We start from the raw sequence: 13760 nt of genomic DNA on the forward strand, positions 1-13760 counted from the left end.
AACAATTAGGTGAACCTATAAGCAAAGTTGAAAATGAACTTAATGAGCAAAAGGACGTTGAAAAGTCTAGTGAAGAAGATACACTAGAGAAAAAGGTTAAGGGAAATATCCAAGAAGCCCCTGAAAAGCAAGTTCCATTTAAAACATATTCATCACCTTTGCCTTTTCCTTAAAGGTTCCAAAAGGCAAAGCTTGATCAACAGTTTGGAAAGTTCTTGGATGTTTTTAAGCAGATACATCTCAATGTTCCTTTTATGGAGGCTATAACTCAAATGCTGGCGTACGCTAAGTTTCTCAAAGATATCCTCTCAAATAAAAGGAAACTTGAAGAATTTGAAATGGTGGCTCTTTCAGAGGAATGTAGTGCCATTTTACAAAATACGCTGCCACCAAAGCTTAAGGATCCAAGGAGTTTTTCTATTCCTTGTGTAGTTGGTAAAGAATCTTTTGAAAAAGCTTTATGTGATCTTGGTGCAAGTATAAGTCTAGTGCCTTTATCTATTTGCAGGAGATTAGAGCTTGGAGAATTAAAACCTACAATAGTGACCCTGTAATTGGTGGATAGATCCATAAGGTATCCTACAAGGATAATGGAAAACGTGCCAATTAAAGTTGGAAAATTTTATATCCCTGTAGACTTTGTGGTTTTGGAAATGGAAGAGGATATTCAAGTTCTTCTTATTTTGGGAAGACCATTCTTAGCGACAACAGGAGCAATCATTAACGTTTAAAATGGAAAACTCACTTTTGAGATTGGAGATGAGAAAGTAGAGTTCAATGTCTTTTGAATGTCGAAATAGCATAATATTGTGAATTCTTGTTGTAGGGTTGACATTATTGATGATTGTGTGAAAGAAGTCTTTATCAAGAAATACCCTAAGGATCCACTCGAGTTATGCATTATTCATGGAGCTTCAGTCAAAGATGAAAATATGAAAATTGCAGTCTGTGCTCAGCTTATGGAAGCAAATCCTAAGGTTGCTCCAATTTTAAATTTCAAGTATGAAGAACTCGAGATAGGTAACCATTCTCTTATTTCTCTTAAAACGGAAGATGCACCTAAGGTAGATCTTAAACCATTTCTTACTAATTTGAGGTATGCTCTTCTTGGCCCTAATTCTACTTATCCTGTGATTATAAATGTTGAATTAAATGATGAACAAGAAGATAAGTTGCTTAGGGAACTTAGAGCATATAGAAAAATCCTTGGTTATAACATTCATGATATCAAGGGAATAAGCCCTACCATTTGCATGCATCGCATCCATATGCTTGATGATTTCAAACCTACCATTGAACATCAAAGAAAATTAAATCCTATTATGAAAGAGGTAGTGAGAAATGAAGTCATTAAATTGTTGGATGCAAGGATTATCTATCCCATTTCTGATAGCTCATGGGTAAATCCAGTACATGTGGTACCAAAGAAATGGGGTATGATTATTGTCAAGAATGAGAATAATGATTTAATACCAACTAGGACAGTCACAGGGTGGAGGATGTGTATTGATTATAAAAAGCTTAATAGTGCCACCCGTAAGGATCACTTTCATCTTCCTTTCATTGATCAAGTTTTGGAGAGACTAGCAAACTATTCTTACTTTTGCTATCTAGATGGGTATTCGGGATTCTTTCAAATCCCCATTCACCCAAAAGACCAAGAAAAGACCACCTTCACATGCCCTTATGGTACATTTGCCTATAGGCGTATGCCTTTTGGTCTTTACAATGCACCTGCTACCTTTTAAAGATGTATGATGTCAATATTTTATGATTTTGTTAAGCAAGTTATGGAAGTGCTTATGGATGATTTTTCTGTATATGGAACATCCTTTGATGATTGTTTGCTTAACTTATCTAAGGTTTTACAGAGGTGCGAAGAAGTCAATTTAGTGCTTAATTAGGAGAAATGCCATTTTATGGTGAAAGAATGGATAGTTCTTGGGTATAAAGTCTCACAAAGGGGGATTGAGGTAGATAAAGCAAAAATAGAAGTAATTAAGAAGATACCCCCGCCAACATTAGTAAAAGGAGTTCGGAGTTTTCTTGGCCATGTTGGGTTCTATAGGCGTTTCATTAAGGATTTTTCAAAAATTGCTAAACCTTTGTCAAATTTACTTGCTAAAGATGTTTCTTTTAAGTTTGACCAACATTGTCTTTATTCTTTTTGCAGGTTAAAGGACGCATTGATTTCAGCCCCCATTATGCAACCATCTGATTGGAGTTTACCTTTTGAAGTAATGTGTGATGCTAGTGACTTCGCTGTAGGGGCAGTTTTGGGGCAAAAGAAAGATAAAAAGGTTTATGCAATTTACTACGCTAGTCACACTTTGAATGAAGCACAAGTCAATTATGCCACCACTGAGAAAGAACTTCTTGTAGTTGTGTTTGCTTTTGATAAGTTCAGCTCTTATTTAATGGGGTCTAAGGTCATAGTCTACACTGATCATTCAACCATTAAATATCTCCTAAATAAGAAGGATGTAAAACCGAGGTTGATTAGGTGGATATTGCTTATTCAAGAGTTTGACTTAGAGATAAAGGATAAAAAGGGGAAAAAAAATGTTGTTGTTGATCATTTGTCCCGTTTGGAGCAAGATAAGTGTGGAGGTTTTGACAAAAGTCTACCTATTGATGACTCTTTTCCAAATGAACAACTTTTAGAGATATCTCATTAGGTATTACCATGGTATGCAGATTATATGAATTATCTTGTGTGTGGTGTATTACCTCCAGAGATGAATCACCAACAAAAGAAAAGTTCTTGTGGGAGGTGAAAAACTATTATTGGGAAGACCCACTGCTTTACAAAAGATGTTTTGATGGGATTGTGCGACGATGCTTACCACAAGATGAGATGGAAAGTGTTCTAACCCATTGCCATTCTTTTGAATGTGGAAGTCATTTTAGTACCACCAAGACAGTAGCTAAGGTGCTCCAAAACGGGTTTTATTGGCCAACTCTTTTTCAAGATGTGAGGAAATTTGTTCTAACGTGTGATAGGTGCCAAAGAACTGGAAACATTTCAAGGAGGAATGAAATGCCTTTAAACAGTATACTTGAGATTGAAATTTTTGATGTGTGGGGCATTGACTTCATGGGGCCATTTCCTACGTCTTATGGGAATAAATATATCTTAGTTGTTGTAGATTATGTTTCTAAATGGGTTAAGGCACTAGCAAGTCCATCCAATAATGTTAGGGTTGTGGTGAAGTTCTTAAAGAAATATATCTTCGCAAGATTTGGGACTAAGAGCTATTATTAGTGATGGTGGTTCTTACTTTTGTAACCACCTATTTGAGAAATTATTAAAGAAATACGGAGTCACCCATAAGGTTGCAACACCATACCACCCTCAAACTAATGGGCAAGTTGAGATTTCTAATAAGGAGATCAAGAGCATACTTGAGAAAACCGTAAGTGCTTCAGGGAAATATTGGAGTTTGAGATTGGATGATGCAACACCATACAAGATTCTTCAAAATCCAAATGATGGATGTGAGTTAATTGACTGAGTTAACTCTAAGGTGTTTTAGTTAAAAAAAGATTCTTCAAAATCATTGTTTGATAGAAAGTTTAGAGAGTTGAAACCCTAATTTAATTATGATTCTTATGCATTAAAACTTTTAATAAATTTAAAGTCCTTGTTTGATAAAAAGTTTAGGTTGATTTAGAATTCTAATTTAATTAGCATTCCTATGTATTAAAATTTTCAATAAATTAAAAGTCTTAATTTAATAAGAACTCTTAGACTTCTTATTACCTAAGTAATTAGAGTCCTAACTAACTTAAGATTCATTCACACTTTATAAATAAAATTGTTTAGTGTGAGTTAAAATTTTTAACACAACAATCCAAAACACATACATCCTAAATGCACATCTCTATGTATAAAATCTTATCAACACAAGCTTCCATTATCGTAATCTAATTTCCAAGACCCAATTGACAGAAACCCCAACAACCTTCTTTCTTAATTGCTTCCCATTTGTGTTTTGTATGGATACCAAGGCATTGCCTTAAAAAGGTTGGATAGTGATCTTTACATACCCATGTGAAGTCTTAGAGAAGCCAACAACATAGGTGTAATTTCTAAATGCCCTAGTGTATTTAACATGTTCATGGATCTATACATTAAAACGAGTATTCTGGATGGGTTTTTGGATCTTTGATATTTTTTTAAATTTTAATTCTACTACACTGCCCTAAACCTTCAGGTCTCCCATCATTACATTTTTAGTGATGGTTGGGGTTCAAGCCAAGAATGAATTTCTCCTTACACCTTTGACCTAAACTTTGCTTGTCTAAGAGCATATCTAACTACAGTATTGAATTAAGTAGTGTAGTCTTTCACAAAACTTGACCCCACTAAATATGAAGAAACTCTTGAGATCTTATAAAGGTTATGTCAATAACCTTATACTTAACATCAAACATGTCCCAAAATTCTTTCCATGTCAATCTAAAGACATCCTTCAATTCTGAGGTGATTTTCTACCATACTCGAGTGTCTAGTAGGAATAAGTAGAAGACATATATGATCTTCTCAATGTCTTTCATAGTAAACAAAGATATGACACTCTTGATGACCTTTATCCATTCCTTAACTGTTATGATATCATTTGTGTTAGCAAACTTCTATGGTTGGTAGAGTTTTGACAATCCATAAATAGGGTGTAGTTAGGTCTTTCTCACAATAAATGCCTTTTCTCTTAGATTAAGTGGTTTTAGGGTAAGTACCCTCAAGCTAATCGAATTTGACATTTATGAATGTAATTCATATTAATAATTAACAAATAATTTATTGTTATTCAATTCATATATTGTTTATTTATATGATTATGCAAATAACATGCCCTTAGAATAACAGAACTTTGATGAAAGGATCAGATGACCACGTTTAGTGGCCATTTTAGAAATGTTTATGATCTCGACATTAGAATGAACAAAGACATGAGCAATAATAATGAGATTATCATAGTGTTGAGTGACTTTACTAAAAGTGGCGCAATTCCTAAATGTTGAAGCTGTTGTAGACAACTTAGTACAACATATAGGTAAATGTTGTAGATGTGTTAATCAGACTGACCTAACTAGAAGATATCCATACGGATGGTTACTTTAGTGTTTGTGAAATAAATCCTCTGAACACTACAGGTGTTATCCAATATGCCACCATAATTGAGATAACTATAAAGATAGTAATCACCCATATCGTGAGATATATGAAGGTTATAGTTGATCAATAAAGGATTCATCAATCTTGAGTTCAGAAGAAGATATCTCATATAAGAGTATTGAATGACATCTATAATAGCTTGAATCTATAATAATAGTGGGATGAGGTTATTACCTAATCCATGTTAGTCATTGAAATGTACCAGTCCATATAGAGAAATCATTGAGATGACACATTTTTATGTCTCAACCTTAAGAGATATTGGTTAACGAAATGAATGAATTGAAGTAACTGTAATGTTGTAAAAGCTTAAGAGATGTCTATTGACACTCTATCATTCAAGTGGTTATGATGCTTTATTAGAGGTTAATCTTTGTCTATGTCTGAATTCAATCTGAATTTAGACATTACTAGTTCATAAAGAGCTTATAGGTCTAATGCATATAAGGGTTGATTTAAACCCAAAGGCGGAGATTATTTGATGATAATCCTAGTGTTAAAGAGAGAGAGAACAAGTTGACAAAGTCAAACTTGGTGTGTATGGTATCAGTTGGTACCATGCAAAATATAATAAGCATGGCATAGTTGGACAAAATATTGTCCAATTGTGCAAATGCTAAAGCTCATGTCAGGTGACACACTTTTGTGCCACTTGCATATGTTATAAAACATGTCCGCTATGTATGTTTACATACTAGTTATGCATATGTGTTGAAAGTGCTAGGTTTGGATGGAATCCTTGTTGTACTCAGATACCTGCACATATTTAAAGCATGAGCCAAACTTAAAGAATAATAAGAACACGTACATAGTAGAAACCCTAACTGCATGTTTTCTATTTTTCTTTCCTATTTCTGTGAACACAAATAATCCAGTAAAAAAACCCTAACATCATTCTCCTTGAATTGCCTTTCATGTATTTTTGCTTCACGTGGATACTAAGGCATCACCTTTCAATGGTTGGAAAATGTTTAGTCTCAAGCTACGTGAAGATTTGAAGGAGCCACTAGCATAGGTATAAAATCTAAAACATCCTATGTGTGTTTTTTGTGTTCATGATTATATGTATAAAACATGTATTCTAGTTAGGGTTTTTGGGATTGTATATTGTTAAAATTTTTAAATTTTGTAATGGTACTGGTTGTTAGTGCCCTGAAGCACCTATAGTGGTATCAAAACCACTATTTAACATATATTCATGAAAATATATACTTGCTAGATTGTTTTGATTAATTTTATATGTTCAATGCATGTAATCGAATTAATCAAGACTAAAATTGGTAAAAATGATTGCAATTGTGTTATTCCATAATTTGTGAGTATCATGTACAATGTTACCTGTGTTAAATTTTTGTGTAATAATTTTTTATTTTTTTTTGTTTTGAATTTTGTTGATATTTGCAGGTTAAATTTTGGTTAAAAGTTGTAGGCTTCATATTCATGCACAAAATCACCTTCGAATCATATTGATTGCATGATCTGAGGGTTACCATTAGTATGAGTATAGTTTACGTGTCATTTTTCCTTATCTCAGTGATTGGGTTACCGAGAACAAGAGTTTTCTAGATTTTTTGTTGCTAGAACACCCAAAAGACTGGGTTATCGAGAATAGGAGTTTTCTGAATTTTCCTTACCCTAGTGATTAGGTTAACCTATGTGTTGGAAATAGAGTACGTGTTGTTACATTAGTTGTATGTGTTTATTATCTTAGGTTGCCTACTGGGTTAGTTTTAGAATTAAAATATTATTATTATGTTTATTATATTTCTAGAAACTTAGTTTTTGTGTCTATTTTTGATAAAGAAAGATATTTATTTTTGATTACTGGTAGTATTATAACCATCGACTTAAATATTACTCTCTATAGAATATTTGAATTGTAAAATGGCTTTTATATTCTAAAATTGGAATGAAATTCGTAATGTGTAAAATAATAAATGATTAAAATTGAATGACCTGAATAACATGTATCTGTGGCTTTGTAAGCTAGGCTACATATGACAAAATGACCTTGATGGAAATTGTCAGGCCTATGATGATTTTTACTGATCTACCTATGTCTTTTTAGGGTTATGCCTTAAAAACTGCTATCTTTACACTGAAACATGTCTCATTTAAATCTGTGGATAAAACTCTATATGAGTTTTAGACTAGGTGAAAGCCCAATCTAGATTACTTGAGGATTTGGCGTTGTGAAGCTTATGTCAGAAAATTGACTTCAAACAAGTTGAGTGTTAAGTCTATAAAGTGTGCCTTTGTAGGGTACTTGATGATCACTAAGGGATACTGCTTTTACCACCTGGAGGAGCAAAAGATCTTTGTTGCTTATACTAGTGTGTTCCTTGAGAAAGAATTTATTCTCAAGGGAATCAGTGAGAGGAAAGTAGAACTCGATGTAGTTCTTGTACCATAAGATGCCATATATGTTAGACAAGACAATATGCCATCACAGATAGTTTATCATGATGAGAAAGTTGCCCTATTTCAGGTGGAACAACCTCAATGCACACAAAAGCTATGTAGGTTTACATAAGTGTGTCATAAGCCAAAAAGATTTGGTTTTCTCTTAACTCAACACAATGACATATTGGCCATCAATGATGACAAGTCTAAGACTTATGATGAGGCTTTTTCAAGTCCAGGTTCTAATAAATGGTTAGATTAGACATGGCCACGAGCCGATTTGGCCCGTGAACTGGATCAAAATCGGCCCGCCTAAAACCGAAACCGGAACCGGCAGACCTGAAACCGGACTGAACCGGAACCAAAATTGGGGTTCTACAATTCGGTTCTGGTTTACATAAATTGGAGCCGTGAAACCACCGGTTCACACCTGGTTTATGAACCAGCGGTTTACTGTACTGAACCGAAAATATTTGAATTTTTTTTGAATTTGTTTTGATTTTTTTTGAATTTTTTTAAAAAAGTCAACGGTTCCCTGCGTAGGGAACCGTTGGCTTGAAGGGAAAATTGCAGGGGACCAATCCCCAGCAATTTCTCTGAATCTCAATTCACCCCCCTATTTTTAATTTTTTTCAAAAAAGTTTTTTCCTATACATACCCCTTCAAATTCCATTCTCTCAAATTTCAATCTCTCCACTCTCTCACTCAATCCTTCAAACTCTCATTCTCATTCTTTAAACTCTTAATACTCTCTCAATCTTTCAATTCAATCAAATTTCCTTAAATTTAATTAAATTCTTTCTTAATTTTTTATTAATTTCAATTTCAATTTTTTTTATACAATTCATAATTAATTATAGAATTTATTTATATAATTAATTTTATTTATTATCTTTTATAATTAATCATATAATTAATTTTATTTATTGTAATTAAGTCCAAGCCTTTATTTTAATTTTCAATTATTGTAATTAATAATTTAAAAATTAAATCAAGATTATGTATTAGAATTGACTGTTTAATATCAGTTTCGAACCGGGGCCATGAACCGGAACCGACGGTTCCGAACCGTAGACGAACCGTCCTGTTACGGTTTCGGTTCAGGGTCCTTATGTTTTCGAACCGTGAACCAGCGGTTCCGAACCAAAACCGATGGTTCATGAACCGTGGCCAGGTCTAGGTTAGATGCAATAAAATCCAAAATAAACTATATATAGTAGAACCAAGTATAGACTCTAGTGGATGCACCTAAAAGGGTAAAACTATGACTATAAAAATTTTCAAATGGATATGCATACTTATAAATTATAACTAATTGTCAAAGGTTTCACTTAGAAATATGACATTAATTATGATGAAACCTTTTCATCAATCACTATGCTTAAGTCTATTAAGATTATGCTTACTATGACTATGAAAATTTTTAAATGGATTTCAAGACTGTTTTCTTGAATAGTAACCTTGTAGAGAATATTTATATGGCATAACCCGATGGTTTCATTCTTACTGAACAAATAGATAAAGTTATTAAGATTTCAAGGTGCTAGTAACTAGTAGTTTAGAGGAATTAAAATTTAAGAAACATAGAATCTTGAAAACTCTAACTAAGATACCCATTTTAGACATATAACCATGAACATACAAAACACACATAGGTGTTTTAGTTTTATACCTGCGTTTGTGGCTTTTCCAAAACTTCACGTGGCCTAAGAATGAATGTTATCTAACCTTCGAGAGGCAATGCCTTGGTATCCATGTGGAATAAGAACATGTAAGACACAATCTAGGGAAAAGGCTATTAGGGCTTATTTGTTGGATTTTGTGTTCACGGGAAGAGGGAGAGAAAACATATGCCAGTAGCTATGGTTTCTCTTTGGTACGTGTTGTGTTATTTTAGTTTAATTTTGATTCATGTTTTTATATATGCAGGTGTCCGAGTGTATCAAGGATTTTATCTAGATTTGATACCTTTAACACACTCATACACGATTGGCTCTTCAACTTATATGGATGGCACACAAGTATGTCACCTATCAAGTTCAATTCATGCATGGGCGTCACCAAAAGTGTGCCAAGCTTTTTTTAATTTGCATTGTACTAGTTTGTGCCATTCACACCCAATTTGACTTGGTCAAAGCATCGTCAACTGATTCTTTCTTTCTCTAAATACTAGGATTATCATCAAATAATCTCTGTTTTTTAGGTTTGAATCAACCTTTATATACGTGTGAACTATAAACTTTCTATCAAACTAGTAGCGTTTGAATTTAGGTCAAATTTAGATATAGACCAAGGTTGACCTTTAGCAAAACATCATTGCCACTTGAATGATAGGGTGTCAGTGGACATCTATTAAGCTTTTGCAACATTATAGTTATGTCTAATTCAATCCTTTCGTCATCCAATATCTTTTAAGGTTGAGATATAGAAAAGTGTCTATCTTAATAGCTCTCCGATATGAACTGATATATATCAATGACTAACACAAATTCAAGTAGTCATGACAATCATTCAATATTTTCATATGATATATCTTCTCCGATACTCATATGTTGTACTAAATTGTCTATAATAATTTCGATATATGAGAACTATTGCCACTTTCGATGAGGTTATTCAACACTATAATAATACCATTATCATTACATATGCCCTTATTCATTGTAATGTTGTGATTATGAATATTTCTAGAATGGCTACTAAAAGTGTACATAGGGTTCCCACTATCAGTCATTAGATCCTTTAGTTACAATTCTATCATTCTAAGGGCATGTTATTCATATAATTATATAAACAGATATATGGATTGAATAAAAATAAATCCTCTATTAATTATTAATATAAAATTACATTTACAAATGTTAGATTTGATTGGCTTTAAGGTACCTATCCTAACAATCTCCCGCTTACACTATAGTCAATCAGTTATAAATCTAATACCAAGCTTGGTTACATGCCTATCATGTTTCTGCTATGATGGACTCTTTTTTAGTGAGTTAACCAAATTGTCATCTATATTAATCCTTGCTATTTATATGTCACCTTGTTGTACAATCTCTCGGATTATGTGATATTGTTTAAGTATATATTTGGACCTTTGATGAGACCACGACTCTTTTACTTTTACAATCACTCTATTGTCATAATAAAGCTTAATTGGCTCGACTATGCTTAGAACCACTCCAAGTTTAGTTATAAAATTCTTAATCCATACAGTCTCTTTTATCAATTCAGAGAAGACTATGTACTCAGACTCTATTGTAGAATCAACTATCGTACTTTGCTTGAACTTTTCCAACTAACTGTACCACCATTCAAATGAAACACAAATCTTGATTCAGATTTGTAATCATCTTGATCAGTTTGGAAACTAGTGTCATTGTAGCCTCTTACAGTAGATTCATATTCCTCTCCATAAACCAAGAATGTATCCTTAGTCTTTCTTAGATACTTTAGGAAATTTTTGACAACTATCTAATGTTTTTCACCTAAATTAGAATGATATCTACTACAAACACTCAAGGAATATGAGATATCAATCCTTGCACATAACATGGTGTACATGATTAATTATATAACCAAAGTATATGAGATGTTACTTATCTTATCTTTCTTAGATTGTGTACATTGGCACATCTCTTTTGAAAGGTATATATCATGAGACATGGGTAGAAATCCTTTCTTGGATTCTTCCATATTGAATTTAGTTAATACTTTATTTATGTATGTGTTTTGACTTAAGTTCAATAGTTTACACTTTTTATCTTGGTAAATTTTAATTCAAAAAATGTAAACTACTTCTCTTAAGTCTTTCATAGAGAAACACTTAGGTAACTAAGCCTTTATCGATTATAATTTTGAAAAGTCATTTCTAAAAATTAAGATGTCATCGATATATAATATCAGAAATATAATCACACTCTCATTGATCTTCTTGTACATATACAATTCATCTTCATTTTTCATGAATCTAAACTTAAAAAAAACTTCATCAAAATGAGTAGGACAAAGGACTTATTCCCACCCAAAGTATGTTGTCTTCTCAAATTTCCCCTGTTAACTTTGAAAATCCTATTTGCCTACCCATGACTATTTAAATTGGTTAATTTTAAGGGCAAAATCATCATTTTATATTTAATATTAAAAATAAACTTAAATTTGATTTGATTTTCCCTTTTAAACCCTAAAAACTAATAATTTCTCCCAAACCCAAGTTTTCAAAAACTATATTTTTTCCCTAGGGTTTCCAAACTTTAAGATCCAATTTTTAGACGATGATCGTTAATCTCCAAGCATCATCACTTCCTCTCCGATGCATTTTTCTTCTAGTTGTACTCCTTTCGATGTCATGAGATGCTGTCTTTGATAAAGACGTGTCTTTGTCTAGAGATAAAGACAAGGTTTTTATCATCAATGAAGACTCTTCGTCGACTAAGAGTTTTCATCATCAACGAAGACCTCGTCTTCATCTCTAGATGGAGATGATTTGTCTTTGTCAATGACGATGTTTCACTATAGTTAGAAGAGCATGGTTGGAAGGAAGATGCACTAGAGAGGAAGAGATAGTGCTTAGAGATCACTAATCATCATTGAAAAAATTGGATCTGAAAGTTTGGAAACCTTAAGAGAAATTACAGTTTTTAAAAACTTAAGTTAGGAGGAAATTATTAGTTTCTAGAGTTTGGTGGGAAAAATAATATATCTAATGGAATTAGTTAATTTTAACCGCCCATGGGTGGGTAAATGAGATTTTTAATGTTAACGGGGGAAAATTTGAAAAATCAGCATATTTTTGGGGGGAATAAGTTCTTTGGCCAAATGAATATTTAAGCTTCTTAAAGCTTGCTTAAGTCCATGAATGAATAGACCTTTCCAGCTTGTATACTTTAACTGCTTGTCCAGTAAAAATGAAACCATCATGGTACACCATATAGACGTCCTCTATATGGTTACCATTCAGGAAAGCAGTCTTAAAATCCATTTAAAAAATTTCATAAACATAGTAAGCATAATCCTAATGGACTTAAACATATCAATCTATAAAAAAGTTTCATTACAGTCAATGCCATATTTTTGAGTGAAACCTTTGACAATTAGTCATGCTTTATAGGTATGCATGTAACCTTCTATGTTAATTTTCTTTTTGAAAACCCATTTACATCATACAGATTTTACCCCTTTAGGTCTATCTACTAGAGTCCATATTTGATTCTGGTACATGGAGTCTATTTCAGATTTCATGACATTCAACCATTTATTAGAATCTAAACTGGAAATGGCTTCATCATAGATCTTAGGTTTGTCATCATTGATGATTAGTACATAACTGTGCTAAGTCAGGAGAAACCTAAATCTCTCAGTTCATGACGTACTCGTGTAGACCTATATAACTCTTGTATGTGTTAGGGTTTTTTCTCTTGAAGTAGAGGAACTTCTTCATCATGATTAACCATTTCTGACGAGATATTGTCTTGTCCAACATTTGTCATATCTTATGGTACAAAAACTTCATCAAGCTCCATCTTCCTCTACTAGTTCTTTTGACAATAAATTGTTTCTCAATGAACACACTGGTACGAACAATAAAGACTTTTAGTCTTTTAAGTGGTAGAAGAAGTGTCCCTTAGTAAACTTTGGGGTACCCTTCAAATACATATTTTTTAGACTTAACGCTCTGTTTGTTTGAAGTCAATTTCTTGACATAAGTTTCATTATCCCGAATCCTTAAGTAATCTTAATTAGGCTTTCATCTATTCCATAACTCGTATGAAGTTTTATCCGTAGATTTAGATGAAATAAAGGTAGATTGGTAAAACTCATCATAAGCCTGACTATTTTTATCAAGGTCTTATTCTTTTATTTAGATACACTATTATGGTGTCTAGTATAAGAAGGAGTAAGTTGAGATATTATTTTATATTCCTTCAAGTATTGTCTGAATTCAGCACTTAGGTATTCACCCCCTCGATCACTTCGAATGATTTTAATTTGTTTCCCAAGTTGCTTTTCTACTTCATTGTTAAATTATTTGAATTTATCAAAGCATTTAGAAATGTATTTCATAAAAAAACATGTAGCCATATCTACAAAAATCATTAGTAAATGTGACAAAGTAGACATCCCTATATCTGTTATGCACTGTCATGGGGCCATACACATTGCTATGAATAAGCCTTAA

Source organism: Mangifera indica, chromosome 12 (assembly GCF_011075055.1).
Source record: "Mangifera indica cultivar Alphonso chromosome 12, CATAS_Mindica_2.1, whole genome shotgun sequence".
NCBI lineage: Eukaryota > Viridiplantae > Streptophyta > Magnoliopsida > Sapindales > Anacardiaceae > Mangifera > Mangifera indica.